The sequence below is a fragment of the Dipodomys merriami genome, unplaced genomic scaffold (assembly GCF_024711535.1).
Source record: "Dipodomys merriami isolate MVZ:Mamm:240054 unplaced genomic scaffold, mDipMer1.0.p SCAF_2195, whole genome shotgun sequence".
Lineage (NCBI taxonomy): Eukaryota > Metazoa > Chordata > Mammalia > Rodentia > Heteromyidae > Dipodomys > Dipodomys merriami.
Genome location: NW_027203599.1, coordinates 1 through 17,222, shown reverse-complemented (window position 1 = coordinate 17,222; position 17,222 = coordinate 1). Strand labels below are relative to the sequence as shown.

The 17,222-nt window shown below is 42.4% G+C and overlaps 1 long non-coding RNA gene across 10 annotated transcripts in view; it reads left to right on the top strand.

The window, feature by feature from the left end:
• The window catches only part of LOC138834563 (uncharacterized), a 44,398-nt gene extending 32,456 nt beyond the window's left edge, over window positions 1–11,942 (top strand). For 7 of the 10 annotated variants that reach the window (XR_011374192.1, XR_011374191.1, XR_011374194.1 and 4 more), the window contains one exon: window positions 9,873–11,727. This is a non-coding gene — a long non-coding RNA (uncharacterized lncRNA). Of the gene's footprint in view, window positions 1–3,290; window positions 3,410–8,120; window positions 8,291–9,872; window positions 11,728–11,826 lie in introns of those variants that run through there. The other 3 variants (XR_011374199.1, XR_011374200.1, XR_011374198.1) reach the window with 3 other exon arrangements.
• The last annotated feature ends 5,280 nt before the right edge of the window (window positions 11,943–17,222 follow it).

Below are 17,222 nucleotides of genomic sequence, written 5' to 3'. Positions count from 1 at the left end.
CTTTTTTTTTAATATTTTTTGGCATTTTAATTAATTTATTTATTTTTGGGTCCAGTCGTGGGGCCTGAACTCTGGGCCTGGGCGCTGTCCCTCAGCTCTTCAGCTCAAGGCTAGCACTCTACCACTTGAGCCACAGTGCCACTTCCGGGTTTTTTTTCTTTTTGCTTATGTGGTGCTGAGGAATCGAAACCAGGGCCTCATGCATGCAAGGCAAGCGCTCTACCACTGAGCCACCTTCCCAGCCCTATATAGGCCATTTCTTTCAGTAATTATCACTGTAAATTAATTATACAAAGACTAGTTCTTGTTGTTGTTGTTTTGTTTTGTTTTGTGCTAGAGATCTAACCCAGAACCTCACATGGTCTATCAAGACCTGTAACATCCATATCCTTTTTTTGTTTTTTTGAGACAAAAAATTTTACTGTAGAGATGGCTTTGAACTTGCAGTCCCCTTGCTTCTGCCTCCACAGTGCTGAGTATTACCATTCCCCATTATACATAGCTTTAAAAAATTACTTTATTGATGTTTTAGATGTGATATACAGTGAGGTTACATTTACATATGTCAGGTGATAAGTACATTTCTTTCCTTTTCCTTAGTATCATCTGTTCCCTCATTCTCTCTTGCCTTTCTTTCCATCTCCTCCACTAGTTGCTTGGTTCACTTACATCAATGTCCAATGCAGTTGATGAGCCCCACTGCTATCTATTTTTACTTGTCTTCCACTGATTCTGTGCTCTGTCCCCACCTTCTTTCACATATGCATGTGAATACACCATATATGAGGTAAAAAAATAGAGTCATCTAAAAATGATAAGACAAATTAAGAAAAGGTCCTTTGTTTTCTTTGGAGTTCTTTTCAATATGTGTATGATTTTATATATATGTCTATGATTTATATATATATATATATATATATATATATGAAGAGCTGCTTGTGTATTACATTTTGGTGCTTTTCTCCTAAGGCTATCCTCTTTTGGTCTCACTATATATCTGTGTCTAGAACCCTGTATACTTGATCATATCTTGTTGTGCTTTAAATCTAACATCTGCATATCAGAGAGAACATGCACCTTTTTTGTTGCTGTTGTTGGTCATGAGGCTTGAACTTTGGGCTTGGTCGCTGTCCCTCAGCTCTTCAGCTCAAGGCGAGTGCTCTACCACTTGAGCTACAGCGCCACTTCCATTTTTCTAGTGGTTTATTGGAGATAGGATTCTCACAGTCTTTCCTGCCCGGGCTGGCTTTGAACTGTGATCCTCCTGAGTAGCTAGGATTACAGGCGTGAGCCACTGACGCCCAGCTCATGCACCTTTTGTCTCCATAATCTTGGCTTACCTTGCTCAACATGATTTGTTCTAGTTACATCCATTCCCCTACAAATGCCATTATTTTATCCTTTGTAATGGCTGTTTAAAATTCCATTGGCTATAGGTACCACATTTTTTGTATCCATTCATCTGTTGTGGGACATCTGAGTGCTTCTTGTGGGAGGTTGTGAATATTGCAGCAATGAATTTGGATGTGCAGGTATCCTGTTCATATTCTGGTTCATGATGCTCAGAGTAAATGCCTAGGAGTGGTATGGCTGGATTTTGGGAAGGTCTATGTTTAGTTTTTTGAGGAACCTCCAGACTGCTTTCCAGAGTGGTTGTATTAGTTTACACCCTCCAGTAGTGCAATAGGTTCCTTTTTCTCCACATCCCCGCCAGCATTTGTTTTTGTCTGAATTCAGAATATTGACCAGTCTAACTGGGGTGAGATGGTATCTCAGGACTGTTTTGATTTAAATTTCCTTTATGGCCAGGGATGACAGTTTCTTTGCCATTTTTACCTTGTATTCTAAGAAACCTCCTTTGAGGTCCATTGCCCATTTAGTGATTGGTTTATTAGACTTGGGAGGGGCTTAGTTTCTTGAGTTCCCTGTTTATATGGAATATTAGGCCTTGTCTGATGTATTGCTGGTAGAGATTTTTCCCAATTGATTGGCTGTCTTCCTTGTTTAGTACCTATGTCTTTTCATTTGTCCAGTCTTTCTCCAATCTGTAGTTCCCCTGGGATTTGATTTAGGAAATTCCTGCCTGAGCCTATAAGTTCTAAAGTCTCTCCTACACTGTCTTACAGTAGTTTCAGAGTTTTGAGTCTGAGGTTGAGGTCTTTAATCCATTTTGAATTGATGTTAGTGCATGTTGACAAACATGCATGTGGCTTCCTGGTTTTTCCAGCACCAATAGTTGAAGAGGCTATGTTTTCCCTACTGTATGTATTTGGATCCATTGTTGAATATCAGATAACTGAAAGTATGTGGTGTTATTTCTAGGTCTTCTAATCTCATTGGTCTTTGGTTCTATTTTGGTACTAATACCAAGCTGTTTTTATTACCATGGCTCCTTGTAGAACTTGAATTTCTTTGCCTATTTTAGGTCTTTTGTTGTTCCACATGAATTTTTTTATTTGTTTTCTCTATTTCAGTAAAGAACACCATTGGGATTTTGGTGGGGATTTCATTGAATGTTTATATTATTGGGCCATTTTTTTTTCATTTTTTTTTTGGTTGGTCATGGGGCTTGAACTCGGGGCCTTGGTCCTGCCTGAGCTGGCTTTGAACTGTGATCCTCAGATCTCAGCCTCCTGAGTAGCTAGGATTACAAGTGTGAGCTACTGGTGCTTGGCAGTATAGCCTTTTTCACAATATTGATTGTACCTCTCCAAGAACATGAGAGGTCTTTCACTTTCCTAGTGTCTGATTTCTTTTTTAGATGTATATAGTTTTTACTAAATAGATCTTTTACATCTTTGGTTAGGTTAATTCCTATATATATATATATATATTTGAGGCTATTGCAAATTGTGTTGTTTTCATGATTTCCCTTTCTGCTTGAGCATTGTTGGCATACACAAAGGTTGCTCATTTTTGTGGATTAATTTTGTATCCTGCTACTTTGCTGAAGTGGTCTATTATGAGTTTGGGAGTGGAGTATTTGGGGTCCTTCAGGTATAACAGCATGTCATCTGCAAATAAGGATAGTTTCATTTCTTCTGTCCTTATGTGGATCCCTTGAATGTGCTTTTCTTGCCTTACTTCTCTGGCTAAGGATCCTGTAACCATATTGAAGCAGAATGGAGAAAGTGGGCATCTATGCATTGTTTCTGATTTTAGGGAAAATGGTTTTAGTTTTTCCCCATGTAGTATTCTTTTGGCTGTTGGTCTATGATATATTACTTTTGTTGCTTTAAAGAATTTTCCTTCTGTTCTTTGAATATAAGTGCCTTATATTCTTTGAATAGGAGTGGATGGATTTTGTCAAAGGCTGTTTGTACATCGGTTGAGATGATCATGTGGTTCTTGATCTTGGCTCTGTTGATGTGCTGAATTGCATTTATGGATTTGCATATGTGGCATGTAGGTATGTATGTATATATCTTGTGTATGTTTCTTGCATCTGTGGGATGAAGCCTACTTTGTAATTTTTCATGTGGCATCCCAGATCTTGTTGTTTTGTCTCCCCTCCTCCTCCTCCTCCTCCTCCTCCTCCTCCTCCTCCTCCTCCTCCTCCTCCTCCTCCTCCTCCTCCTCCTCCTCCTCCTCCTCCTCCTCCTCCTCCTCCTCCTCCTCCTCCTTCTTCATTTTTGGTAACCTCACAAGTGGTCTGTCAATTTAATCACTTTTTAAAGAAGAAGCTTTTTGTTGTATTAATTTCAGGTATATTTAAAAAATTTCTATCTCGATTTCTGCCATAACCTTTTTTAACATCTCTCTCCCTTTAGATTTAACTTTTTTCTTCCTTTTCTAGCAATTTTAATTATATCATGAGATTATTTACTTGAGCTGCTTCTGTTTTCTTTATGCTTAGGTCTTTCCCTTCAGCACTGTTATTGCTGTATCCCAGAGGTGCTGTTGTGATGTGTTTCCATTTTCATTGAATTGGAAGAACTTTCTAATTTCTTCTGTGACCCAGGTCTTACTCAGTAGTGTGCTGTTCAGCCTCCCTGTATTTGACTAATTTCTAAAGTATGCTTTGTTCTTACAAACTAGTTTAATTCCACTATGGTCTAATAGGATGCAAGGGATTATGTCAATTCTCTTTATTTGTTTAGGTTCTTTATGTGAACTATAAAATTATCTATTTTGGAGAATGTTCCACAAGCTACTGAGAAGAGGTTATGGTGTCATTTAGTTCAGAGGCTTCTTGGCTTGTTTTGTTTGATTGACCTGTCCTTTGGTGAGAATGGAGTGTGAAACTCTCCCACTATTATTTTGTTTGGGTCTTTCTTGTTCTGTAAATCCAAGAGTTTTTGTTTAACACATTTAGATGCGCTATTGTTTGGTGCACAGACATTGACCACTATGATTTTCTCTTTATGGATCATTCCCTTTATTAATATGTAGGGACCTACATTGTCTTTTTGTACTGATTTTAATGAGAAGTCTGTTTTTTATCAGATATCCATATGGTGACTACTGCCTTCTTACAGGGTACATTTGGGTGGAAGATCTTTTCCATAACATGACTTGGAGTTTGTTTTTACTTTGGCTGTGAGATGGGTCTCTTGGAGACAATAAATTAATAGATCTTGTTTTCTTTCTTTTTTTGCTATTTATTTATTTATATTGTGAAAATACTGTACAGAGGGGTTACAATTACATGGGCAAAGTAATGAGTACATTTATTATCAAGTATTGTTGCCTCCTCCTTTGTTTCCCCTTCCCATCCCTTCCCATTCCTTCCCATCTCCCCTCACCCCCTAACTCCCCCATGGATCTTCTTTTCTGAGCCAGTCTGTAGTTCTTTTTCTTTTGATTGGAGAATTTGAGTGTGTTAATGTTTAGGATTATTAGAGAGAGATGTGTTATGTTATCTGCCATTTTCTTGTTTTCTTGTTGCTTCTTTCCTTTCCCTGCACTTACTAAATTGATCTTCTAGTGATTTCTGTCTGATATGATTCCCTGATCTTAATTGTTTTCTTCAGATTTTATTCTTCTTTTATTATTTTTTGCAGTGTGGGTTTAGTGTTCATGAATTTCTTTAATTTTTGTCATGAAAGGTTTTCATTTCGATAGCTTCTCTGGGTACACCAATTTGAGTAGGCAGTTGTTGGAAACTACATTATCAGGCTCTTTGCATTGAGGGTTTATGTGGAAAGGTCCTCAGCGATTTTGATTTTTCCATTGTAATGTAATTCCTTCTTTGATTTTGTGGCATTTAAAATCAGTTCCTTGCTACTCAGGTCTAATGGTTTTACTATGATATGTATAGAAGTGTTCTAGGATCGTGTCTACTAGGTGTTCTATATGCTTCTGTTATGCAGGTGAGATTTTCTCTCTTAAGATTGGGGAAATTTTCTGTAATGATCTTATTGAATAGGTGTTCCATTACTCTTTTGAAATTTTTCCATCTCACCTATCCCAGTTTATATGTTGATTTGAGTTCTTGGCTTTTTCTGCCAATTCTTGGATTTCCTTTTGGTAATTTTTGAGTTCTTTTTTCCATACCTATTAATTGCTGTTCCAGATTCTCTGTTTTATCCTCAACTCCTGATATTCTATTTTCCATCTCACTTATTATGTTACCTATAGCTTCCATTATGGTTTGCATTGTGGAAATTGACAACTTATGGTTCCTATATCAGGTCTCATTGTTAATTCTATCTTTTAATGAGGTATATACTGTGTCTATTTTTGTCTGTATCTTTTTTGAAGTGTTGGAATTTCTTTGATATTTCTTTTTGTGTTCTTGAAATTGCTTTTCCATCTTCCCTTTTATTTCATTGGCCAATTTGGCCATCATTTCTTTACTGGTTCCTTTGTCCTCCATTTCTTCTTCCTTGTTACTGTAGTTCTTTCCTGGATTGCTGCTGGCTTTTGGATTTGGTTTGTTTTCTTGACTGTCCATGACTCTTGTAATCTTTCCTTTTGGTATATGCATTTGGGTTCAGGGATTGTCGGTGCTGTAGTCTAATCTTTGTCTGTTGGCCCAATTTTTGCCTGTCAGGTACCAACAGCCTTCACTTTGCCTGGGCTGGTTTACACTGGGTAGGGTAACTGAAGCAGGGTCCCCAAGCTGGCTAGCACCTGTGTGCATAATCAGCCCTGGGATAACTGAAAGGAGCTTGGTCTGGTCTGCAGCGGGGACTGAAGTTAGCTTCAGGAGTCTGGGTTAGGCATTGGCTTCAGAAGGATTGGGGTCCTCACTGTGCACAGGGCTTTTTTTGTGCCTTGGCCCTGGGTTGGTTCTCTTCCAACAAGTGACCAGCAGTTGGTCTGGTGCATCTTGTATGTGTTTACATGTGCTCTGCCTGTTACTCATACATTTACTCTTTTTGCAGTTCCAGACAGGGACCAGTGGGTCCTGGCAGGGTTCAGTGCTGCAGCTACCAACAAGGGTGTGCTCTGTTGGTGGACAGCATGTACCTGTGATTTGACCTGCAAATGTTTAATGGGCCTGCAGTTCTCGTCAGGGTTTGGCACCTAGGCAGCTTGCACTCCTGTATAGGGCTGGTGCATGCATTCACTTGGCTGTTCCTGGTGGAAATGCTCTACAGGTGGCTGGTTAGCACACATGTTTGTGTTTTCTGACAGGAGAGCCCTCTACCAGTGCCTGACTTGTCTGTTAGGGAGGGCCGAGATTTGGACTACTCTGGGATGAGGGGGCATGTCCCTGTGGGTGAGTGAACGTTGGTTCTCACACTGACCTTTCTCTGGATAGCCAGTGCTATGGGGGATACAGGGTCCTAGCACCTGTCTAGTTGGAGTTCCTGTAGCCTTCCACTGGAAGCCAGCAGTTGGGGTGGTGGGAATATGGAAGGGCTCAGGCCTCTTTGTGTGCTTCAAGTGTGTTGTTCCTTCTTAGCAGGGAGAGAGGTCCAGATCAACCTCTGTGGGTCACTAACCAGTGCTGCAGTACTGGTCTCCTGTGTGGGGTGAGTGGCTCCAGCCTGATACTTACTGATCCTAGAACTGGTTTTGGATGACTGTCAGTGCTGTGGCAGATTTCTGTATCTATTGTTGCAGATTTCAGGTTGGTAGGCCACTATGTTCCTTCATATCAATTGTGGGCTGAGCAGTGGGGCAGTGGGAGCTGTCTCTGACTGGGTGTTGCTGTGCCTGGTCTCTGGTCTTGGTCTCTGCCCGGTCTGTGTCCAGTGCTATGGGAGTTTTCTGTGTCTGCCTTTTGAGATTGGCTGGTGTTCCTGAAGACACAAGCAGTGGGCCCCTTTCAATGCTTAACAGCACTGCCATGAGGGGTCAGGGGGTGGACTTTGAGATTTTCCATCTTTGTGTGTGCAAATTCCTGTGATTCTCTGCATGTTTGTTTATTCGTTATTGTCTATCTCTTGGGGGAACTGCATATGGGACCCTAAGTCTATTTGGTTAGAGAGAACTAGGGCCATTCTCTATTGCTTCAGTGCCATTTTTATACATTCAAAACTTAATTTCAGTAGTAAATACATGATTATCTAGGTTATTCTTTAAGTAATATGAGTCTTTCAAAGGATTGTTTTAATTTAATTGTTGACCTTATAGTCATCTCTTTTTGTTGTATGAGAACCATTTTTTTAAATTTTGGGTCTGGTCGTTGGGCCTGAACTCTGGGCCGGGGCGCTGTCCCTCAGCTCTTCAGCTCAAGGATAGCGCTCTACCACTTAAGCCACAGCACCACTTCCAGATTTTTTTCTTTTTGCTTATGTGGTGCTGAGGAATAGAACACAGGGTCTCATGCATGCAGGCAAGCACTCTACCACTGAGCCACCTTCCCAGCCCCATATGAGAACCATTTTAGACAACTATAACATCTTATACTTCTCCAAGGATTATTATTTCTTTTGCCTGTAGCAGTTTAGATATGATAAAGAACAGAAGAGAAGTACAGTTTATCATATTTACTTAATGTTCCAGGGCAGGGGGTTGTGTTTTGTCAGTCAATCTGCATCAGAGGTTGGCCCAGTAAATTCCTTAGCTTCTTTGAACTTCTGTCTCCTCTTCTACCAAGTGGGAGAAGTTAATGCCTACAATTCAAAAGAATCCATTGAGAGAAGGTGCTGAAATCATCCTAAATTCTACTAAATAATGGCTGTTATGATCAATAAAGTTAATGATACACATTCTTTCTGGGACAGGGGGTGAAATGTCAGACAGACAGGAAAATATCAATCTGCCTTTATTTCCCCTTTTGGCTGGAAGAATGGAGCAAGCCTTGCTGTAGTTAGAACCCTCAGAAGAATCTGGATCATGCTAAGCAGATGATCTGCTCAGGGATGCAGGCAGCAAACTCCACTGAGCCATATGGGTGAGTGGAGATGAAGTTCCAGGAAATGTAGCGCCCCCTTTCCCCTGCCCCCCCCAATCACCTTTCTGGCCTTTCAAATGGTGGGAAGTTGGAGGCATAGAAATGGAGGGACAAAGGGTGAACCAATGCTGTAACAGTACTCAATGGACACTTTTAAATGAACTATCCAACTTACTGGTGGAGATGGGAGTGGAGGAAACACTGCAAGAGAGCATGGGAAGGGGTGACCACTGGCTAAGAAGAATTGTCCTCATGACTTGACTTATGGAACTGTAACCCCTCTGTGCATCATTTATTTTATAATTACAAGGATGTTTTTTCTTTTTTTGTCAGTCATGGGGCTTGAACTCTGGGCCTGGGCGCTGTCCCTCAGCTCTTCAGCTCAAGGCTAGCGCTCTACCACTTGAGCTACAGCGCCACTTCCGGTTTTCGGGTGGTTTATTGGAGATAGGAGTCTCACAGACTTTCCTGCCCAGGCTTGCTTTGAACCGAGATCCTCAGATCTCAGCCCCCTGAGTAGCTAGGATTACAGATGTGAGCCACCAGCTCCCAGCTAGAATGACATTTTTTAATGGTAGCAATTTTCAACTCCAGCTATCTATTCCTCCAGATGCAGAATGAAACCATCTATTCTTTAAATGTTGAAAACTAATTTGTGTGTGGTAGTGGGCACTGAAACTTGAACTCAGGTTTTCATGCTCTGATTTAGCTTTTTAAAAAATTCAAGATTGGTGCTCTACCAACTTGAACCACACCTCTTCCTCTGTCTTTTTTGCTGATTAATTGGAGATAAGAGCCTCTCCAGTTGGTCTGCTCAGGCTTGCTTTGAACCTTGATCCTCAGATCTCAGCCTCTTGAGTATCTGGGATGACATGTGTGAGCCACAGGCACCAGACCTGACAAACTAATTTGAAAGTCTAAAATCTTCTGTGGGTCAAGCAAAACCGTCTGTGGGTACTAATCTGGGGGATCTATAGCACAATATAATATCATCATAATATTGTCTCTTTTAAACACACACACACACACACACACACACACACACACACACACACAAGCGAAGGCAGAGAGACTCATGTGGATGAAATAATCATGGAGTTTTCTCCTTGATCTCTTTGCTACTCTACATTTGGCAATGGTCAAGGCTCTTAGTCTAGTTGCCTATGTTCTGCATTTGTGTATTTTCTGTCCCACTAAACTCTTCAAGAATCATTTCCAATGCAGTTTATGCCCAGTGTTTACTGGCAATAATCATAGTTCAAAGTGAGACATGCAGCTCAATTCTAACATGTTGAGGGAGCGACAGGCATGGGGTGACCAAACAACTCGAGCCCCCAAGCAGGAGAGAGACCCAGTCTGAGCAACAACCTTTTGCTGATGACCTCCTTCTGAACAGCAACAGCATATGATCATGCTTCTCTGCTTATGAAAATAGTACTGTTTGGGACCAAAATACACTTTCAGATAGGAAAAAGAATACAGTGTATTGAGCACTGTTAGAGGCAGGGCCTAGACCAGAGACTTCCCATGAGTTAGCTTTGCAATCACCCTGTGAGGTAAACATTATCTTTGTTCCCATTAGGTAGACCAGAAAACTGAAGAACAAGCAAACATTATCTCAAGATTTGTGATGCTGGAAAGGAGTAGAGACAGAAGGAATGAGTCAGCCTGATGCAGAAACCAATGTGGTTCCCCATCCCACGTGTCTGCTATCTTTGGAGCAGCGAAAGAGACGTGTGGTCACACGGTCACATGATCTTCTGGTCATGTAATTATGTGGTCTCCTTCCTGAAGATGTGGAGGAGAGATCAACAGAAAGCATCAGCTGACTTGTGCCAACTTTGTCTGTGAAACAAGATTAGGCAGGTGACCTATTCCAGGATTTAGGCAGCATGGATTCTGGAGCAAAATTCCATGGAAGGAATTTGGGGACTATATTTCTCAGTACTTGCCTCAGTCCTTGGTATTTCTTCATTTGACTCTCCTGGGAGTCTGGCCTCAAAGGGCATGCCCAAATCCCCCCTATGGCAAGAAAGAAGGGCCAGCATTGGACTTGTGCTTATGATATTACAGGATTATGAATGAATTAATGCATTAGGGAATGAATGAAATGATATAAACACATGGTAAATTGGTTCCAACTCTCCAGTGACATTTGACACATAAGCGAAGATTTCAAAGAGAAGCTTTTCCATTTTAAGCTTAAAATATAATCAGCAGAGCCAGGAGCCTGTGGCTCACCGCTGTCATCCTAACTACTCAGGAGGCTGAGATCTAAGGATCGCAGTTCAAAGCCAGCTTGGGTAGGAAAGCCTGTGAGACTCTTCTTTTTTAATTAACTACCAAAAGAAACCACCAGGGCTGGGAAGGTGGTTCAGTGGTAGAGCGCTTGCCTTGCATGCCTGAGGCTCTGGGTTCAATTCCTAAGCACAACATAAGCAAAAAGAAAAAAAGCCAGAAAGTGGCACTGTGGCTCAAGTGGTAGAGCGCTAGCCTTGAGCTGAAGAGCTGAGGGACAGCACCCAGGCCCAGAGTTCAGGCCCCATGACCGGACCCCCCCAAAAAATTTAACAAAAGAAACCACCAGAATTGGAGCTGTGACTCAAGTGGTAGAGTGCCAGCCTTGAGCAAAAAATAATTCAGAGACAGTGTCCAGGACTGGTACAAAAAGGAAAAGCAAGAAAACAAAACAAAACAACAAAAAAAACAACCAATAATAAGCAGAAAGCCCACAAGGGTGAAAACAAAGATTGGGTGAAAAAATCTTTTCACTGCTAACAAAGCAATTGTTCCCAGAGAAGGATAAATGAGTAGATAAATCTATTGGGAGCTTCTATTCTGGATGCTTGGGTCTCTGCAGAGAACAGAAACTTTAGAAGAAGAAAAAGTAAAGAAAGATGGAAAAGGAAGTAGGAGGCGGGCTTCACTCTGAAGCTACACCTCTTCCTCTTCCTCCCTGTCACTCTAATGCCTTCCTCCGAGTCCATTCATTCCCAGGACCTAGGTTTGCTCAGATAAGGGATTTGCAGAGAAAGAACTCTCCCTATCTCTCCCCTGAAGAAGAAAAGTTCTACCCACTTTCCTCTCTGCCAGTGTCCCAGATGTGATCTGCTTGACAAACAAAAATACACAGTGAATTTTTAAAAAGGGCAGTGGCAGCCCAAACAGCTATCTGTTCAACCCCAGAGAATTTTTCTCAGCCAGGGCTTGTTTTCTAAATTCCTCTTATCAATGATTGGCTCAGCAATTGGCCAGGTGATGCAGTTCTGGCGAATGAGGGAATGCATGTCAAGGGTGTAAGGGAGGAGGGGAGAAGTTTCCTGTCTCTGTGAAGCAACAGCAGACAATGTCTCCTAGAGCAAGGCCACCATCTTATTCCCAAAGATGGACTTAATATGTTGAATAGATATGCCAAAATAAACCATGATGCATCCCCACCCAGCTACTGTCTGCGTCTTATCTTGACACATCCCTCCTTCTGTACCTGCACGTGGTATATATCTGATGTTGTTTATTTAAATTCATTTGTGCCACAGGGTTCTGTTCATGGTAGCCAGAAGCCTCCAAAGTGATGAAACAACTCCTTTCCCCTCCATTCCACATGGATCCACTCACTGGCCCTAAAAGTGTGGGTAGCAGGGCTATCACCAAAGACTGTGAACAACAGAAGTGGTACCAAAAAAAAAAAAAGGAGGAAAGTGATAAAGCAGCATTGGGGGGAGGGGTGCGGCTATGCTCTGAGCCTCTCTCTCAAATTGAGAAAATGGTGAGTCTTTCCAATTTTGTATTCCAAGACAAGTTCCAGGTAAGCCTCTAGCAGGGGACAAATCTTCATCACAATGGACAGAGCTCTCTGAAGGAATGACTGAAGAGCTTCCAGCAGCTCTGCTGTACCCACTGAATAGCCCGGAGTCTGTGAATCACTGTCTCCACATGATTTCTTCTCTTACTCATAGATGCAAAGGTTGAGGCAAGACTGGTCACGATTTTGCTTGAAATGTGTCCCCAAAGTGTCTGGTAGATACATTTTGTTTTTTCTACCTTAGGCCTGAGTAAATGAGCTGTGATTTGAGACCAGAGGTAGTAGCCCCATCAGACTGTTGGTGTGAGCTAGTGATAATCCTTGCATTGTTAAAGCAGTGTTCAAAAGAAGAGGAAGGAAGAAGAGTAGGTCCAGAGATCCTAGGATCCACAAAATCTAAGAAGTTTCTTGTCTGTGCTTCTTAGTGGATTAACTTTGTTGGTCCTGACTAATAGCCTACGTTCATCTGTCATAAGCAACCATCAAAGATAAATAAAGCCAGGTGCCAGTGCCTCACACCTGTAATCCTAGCTACTCAGGAAGCTGAGATCTGAGGGTCACAGTTCAGAGCCAGCCTAGGCTGGCATATCTTCCATAAACCACCAGAAAACCAGAAGTGGCACTGTGGCTCAAGTGGTAGAGCACTTGGCTTGAGCTGAAATGCTGAGGGACAGTGTTCAGGCCCAGAGTTCAAGCCCCACAACCGGCCAAAAAAAGAGATAAATGAAAGAGTCCTGTGTGCTGAAATGAAAGCAAAAATGTTAAGCAAAAATTGAAGAGGTCTGCACACACCATGAGTGGCCTAATTACTGTTGTGTTAAAATACTGGGGGAGAAAGAATTTATTAGATTCATCCAAATAAAATGTTGAAGTAAGCACTCAGGAATCTTAACAACGATCATCTCTGAGGTAAATGAGATGCCATAACATAGAGATGCAGAGAAAGCCTTGTCTTTTGTGTCAGTACTAGGATTTGAACTCAGGATCTTGCACTTTTTGTTTCTTTTGCTCAAAGTTGGCACTCTACCACTTGAGCCACAGGGCCACTTCATATTATGTAAACAATGCCTACTCTGTCTGTGGAGGAGGCTGTGTGACTCTGATAAAGTCACACACCTTATCTGGGCCTCATGTACTTACTTCTAAGGTTAAATGATTGCCTGGATCAGGTGTCATAAATGATTGGGCCATCAAGTATTAAAATGGCTAGACAGGTCAAGAGGTCTGGAACTAGAGAGCTCTGGGCAAGTGCAAAGCAAGGTGTATACTCATTCATATGTACACACACATATGCACACACATGCATGCATGCACAAACACACACACACACAAACCAATTTCTCATAGTATACTACTGAAGACGTATAAGGATCAATATTGGCTTGAAATGTGACTTAATGATAGAGTGCTTGCCTATCATGCATGAAGTCCTGGGTTCAATTCCTCAGTACCACATAAATAGAAAAGCCGGAAGTGGTGCCATGGCTCAAGTGGTAGCATGCTAGCCTTGATCAAAAGAAGCTCAGGGACAGTGTCCTAAGTTCAAGCCCCAGGACTGGCAAAAAAAGACCAATGTTATCAAAAAAATCTGGTGTCCCAGAGGAGCCAGAAACACATGTGAATTGCATGTGAAAATATCTCATTTTTAAGTCAGGCACCAGTGGCTCATGCCTGTAATCCTAGCTACTCAGGAGGCTGAGATCTGAGGACCATGATTCAAAGCCATCCTGAAAATTCATGAGACTCTCATCTCCAATTAACCAAAAGGCTGGAGGTAGACTTGAGGCTCAAGTGATAGAGCAGCAGCCCGGAGCACAAAAACTCAGGGACAGCACCCAAGCTCCAAGCTTAAGTTCCAGGAACAATTCGCTGGTACTAAACCAAACCCATCTAACAAGTCATCTACCTACAGGCTGCCTATAGCTACCTCTCACTAAACAGTCATTGTAAGCTGGGCACTGGTGGCTCAGGCCTGTAATCCAAGCTACTCAGGAAACTGAGATCTGAGGCTCAAGGTTCAAAGCTAGCCTAAGCAGGAAAATTTATAAGACTCTTATCTCCAATTTACACCAAAATGATGGGAGTGGAGCTATGGCTCATGTAGTAGAGTGCTAGCCTAAAGATCAATATCCAGGCCCTGAGTTCAATCCCCACTTACAGCCCCCCCAAAAAGTGATTGTGGATACTGGAAGTCCAAAGCATTGAAGCCCTGATGGAGATAAAGAACTCCATCTTCCAGAAAGTTCTAGCTTCACTAGCCCCCTCCACCAAAAGCTCACATTCCTTTTCCCACTGGTGTCTCCTCCTCCCCCAGACAAATGAGAGCTGGCAGAAGACCCTTGGGATAAAAATTCTGAGCAAAGCCAAGCATGGGTGGCTCACACTTTTAATCTGAGCTGAGATCTGATGATCTTAGTTCAAAGCCCAGGTTAGAAAAAAGCCTGTCATATGACCATATAATATGATGCTAAGTGAAATTAACTCCGCCTCCCCCCCCCCAAGATAGGGAAACAAGAGGTTTTATCTTTCTTGCTGTTATTTTAATGTATGTATAATGTACTATGTGATTTTTTTGTTTGTTTTGTCTGTTCTTTCCCCATTGGTATAACCCCTGGTTCATTGATTGTAGTGCCCTGCATCTTGTATATACAATTTTCTAATTTGGGGAAGGGAAGGGAAATAACAAAATGCTGAAATAAAGATACAGGTTGACCCATTGTGACAATGAGGTGTACAAGAAATTGTGTTGAAAATGAAGTTTACAACTTCTGGGGGGGGTGGGAGGAGTGGGCCGGTAGGGAGGGAAGGGATGGTATGGGAAAAACAGAGGAGGAAGTAACAATGCTTCCATGGGAAATGTACTCATTACCTTACTCATGTAACTGTAACCCTCTGTACAGTATCTTTACAAAAATATATTAAATAAATAAAGTTTTCATAATATATATTTGAATATATATCTGTATATATACATATACATGTATTTGTACATATGTATATACACATATATACAGATATAAATACATATGTGTATATATATATCTGAAAGCGGAGCTTTGGCTCAAATGGTAAGGCACCAGCTGCCTGGAGCACAGGAAAATCTAAAGGATAACACCTAGGCACTGAGTTCAAGCCCCAATACTGGGGCACCCACAAAAGGAGGAAGAGGGAAGTCATCGGGAGCCTCTTTGTACCCTCAGGGAGCAGAAGGGACAGAAGCTTTCCTTGCCCACAGACAATTCCCTGATGTGGAGAGGTAGCTCTCTTTCCCCATCCCCCCTGTCCAGGCGATGGGTACCTCCTTTCAGTCCCCATAACCAACATCTTGCCATTTTTTCCCCAAGTGATTTCCCCCACCCCAACCTTCCATTTAAAAGCCACACACCCCTCCTCCAGGCGACCCTGACAACCAGGCTCAATGTTCATTTTTTAGGGGGGGGAAGTCCTGTCGTGGGACCTGAACTCTGGGCCTGGGCACTGTCCCTTAGCTCTTCAGCTCAAGGCTAGCACTTTACCACTTGCCCCACAGCACCACTTCCAGCTTTTTTCTTTTTGCTTATGTGGTGCTGAGGAATCAAACCCAGGGCCTCAGGCAAGCACTCTATCACTGAGCCACCTTCCCAGCCCTCAATGTTCATTTTTGCCATGGCTGGGAGCCACACTGTGTTCCCTGGTGACAATACTAAGGTGAATGGAATACTGAAAATGTTGACGGTGGGCATGTCTGTGTGCACATGCATGCTAGGAACAGCTATCACTGGTGGGGCGGGCAGAATTGTCAGCCTTTGCATCCCAGTTATAAAGAAACACGCCATACAGAGAACTGGAAGGAGAAAATGGCCTCGTTCTGTATCCAGTCAGGGCCCCCTCAGTCCATGCAGGAATCAGCTACACCCTGCACTGAAAGCTGCCCATCTGCTAGCACCAGACTCCTTGCCACCTGTGTGCCATAGCTTGAAGCCTAAGCATCAGTCACTCAAACAATCTCCCAGAACTCTCTGCACCCCTCCCTCTCACTCAGAATCCCCTTCCCTGGAAGGAGGGCACACTTCCATATTTAATTAGAAGACTTTGGATGTTCTACAGTGTCTATTTGTGCAAGACACTGTTGAAAATGAACTTTATTCTAGAACTCTTGACAGAACCGCTGGCAATGCCTTCCAGTGAATCCACATGGCCAGTCCTAGAAGGAATAAGACATTTTACTGACTGAGCACCTTCTATCAGTCAGACATGATGCTGAACTTTTTCCCTACTTCAAATGCTTGAGATCTCTCAAACCAGCATGTTGTCAACCAAAGACACTGACACAGACAGGTGGAGAGCCCTGGCTTTCCTCCCTCTGCTCCTCCACCTCACATTGGCTAGAAGTTGGGCCTGAGATAACAACAGTGAACTATTCGATGTGAGATGCTTGAGAAGATGGCTAGCACCAAGGCTGCTTTTATGGCACCATCATAACGGGGAAATCTGGGAAAAGTAAATCATCAGCAGAGTTCCTCCCATGAGACACTTGAGAAAAGGAAACAGGTGTTCAGAGAGATGCTTCAATTTGAGGAAAATAGGAAAAAAATCATGATAAAATCACCTTAAAATTTTTTTGGTGTCAGTACTGAGGCTTGAACTCAGGACCTGGATGTTGTGTCTCAGCTTTTTCACTCAAAGCTTGTGCTCTACCACTAGCTCCACGAGCCACACAGCTCCACTTCTGGCTTTCTGGGTGATTCATTAGAGATTTTTAAGTCTCTCAGACTTTCTTGCCCTACACTGGCTTTGAACTACAATCCTCACATCTCAGCCTCCTGAGTAGCTCAGATGACAGACACGAGTCATGGGCTCATGGAGAAGATGTCATTGGAAGAGGATTTTCCCAAAGGGAATCAGGAGACCATTGTGAAGCAGGTCTTAGGCAGAACACCAGCCACTGATGGGAAGGTAAATTCGGGCCACCTCTGCGTTCTCATCTAGAACAAGACTGGCTGCCAAGATGACTCAAAATGCCTTCCAAGGCTTTCTTTTTACGTACTTTTCTGGCCCTTGGACTATGTATCTGCATTCTTGAGTTTCCTTCCAATTAGTAATATGGCTCCTGTCACACAGTCTCTCCACCCAACTCCTATAGAAGATTTC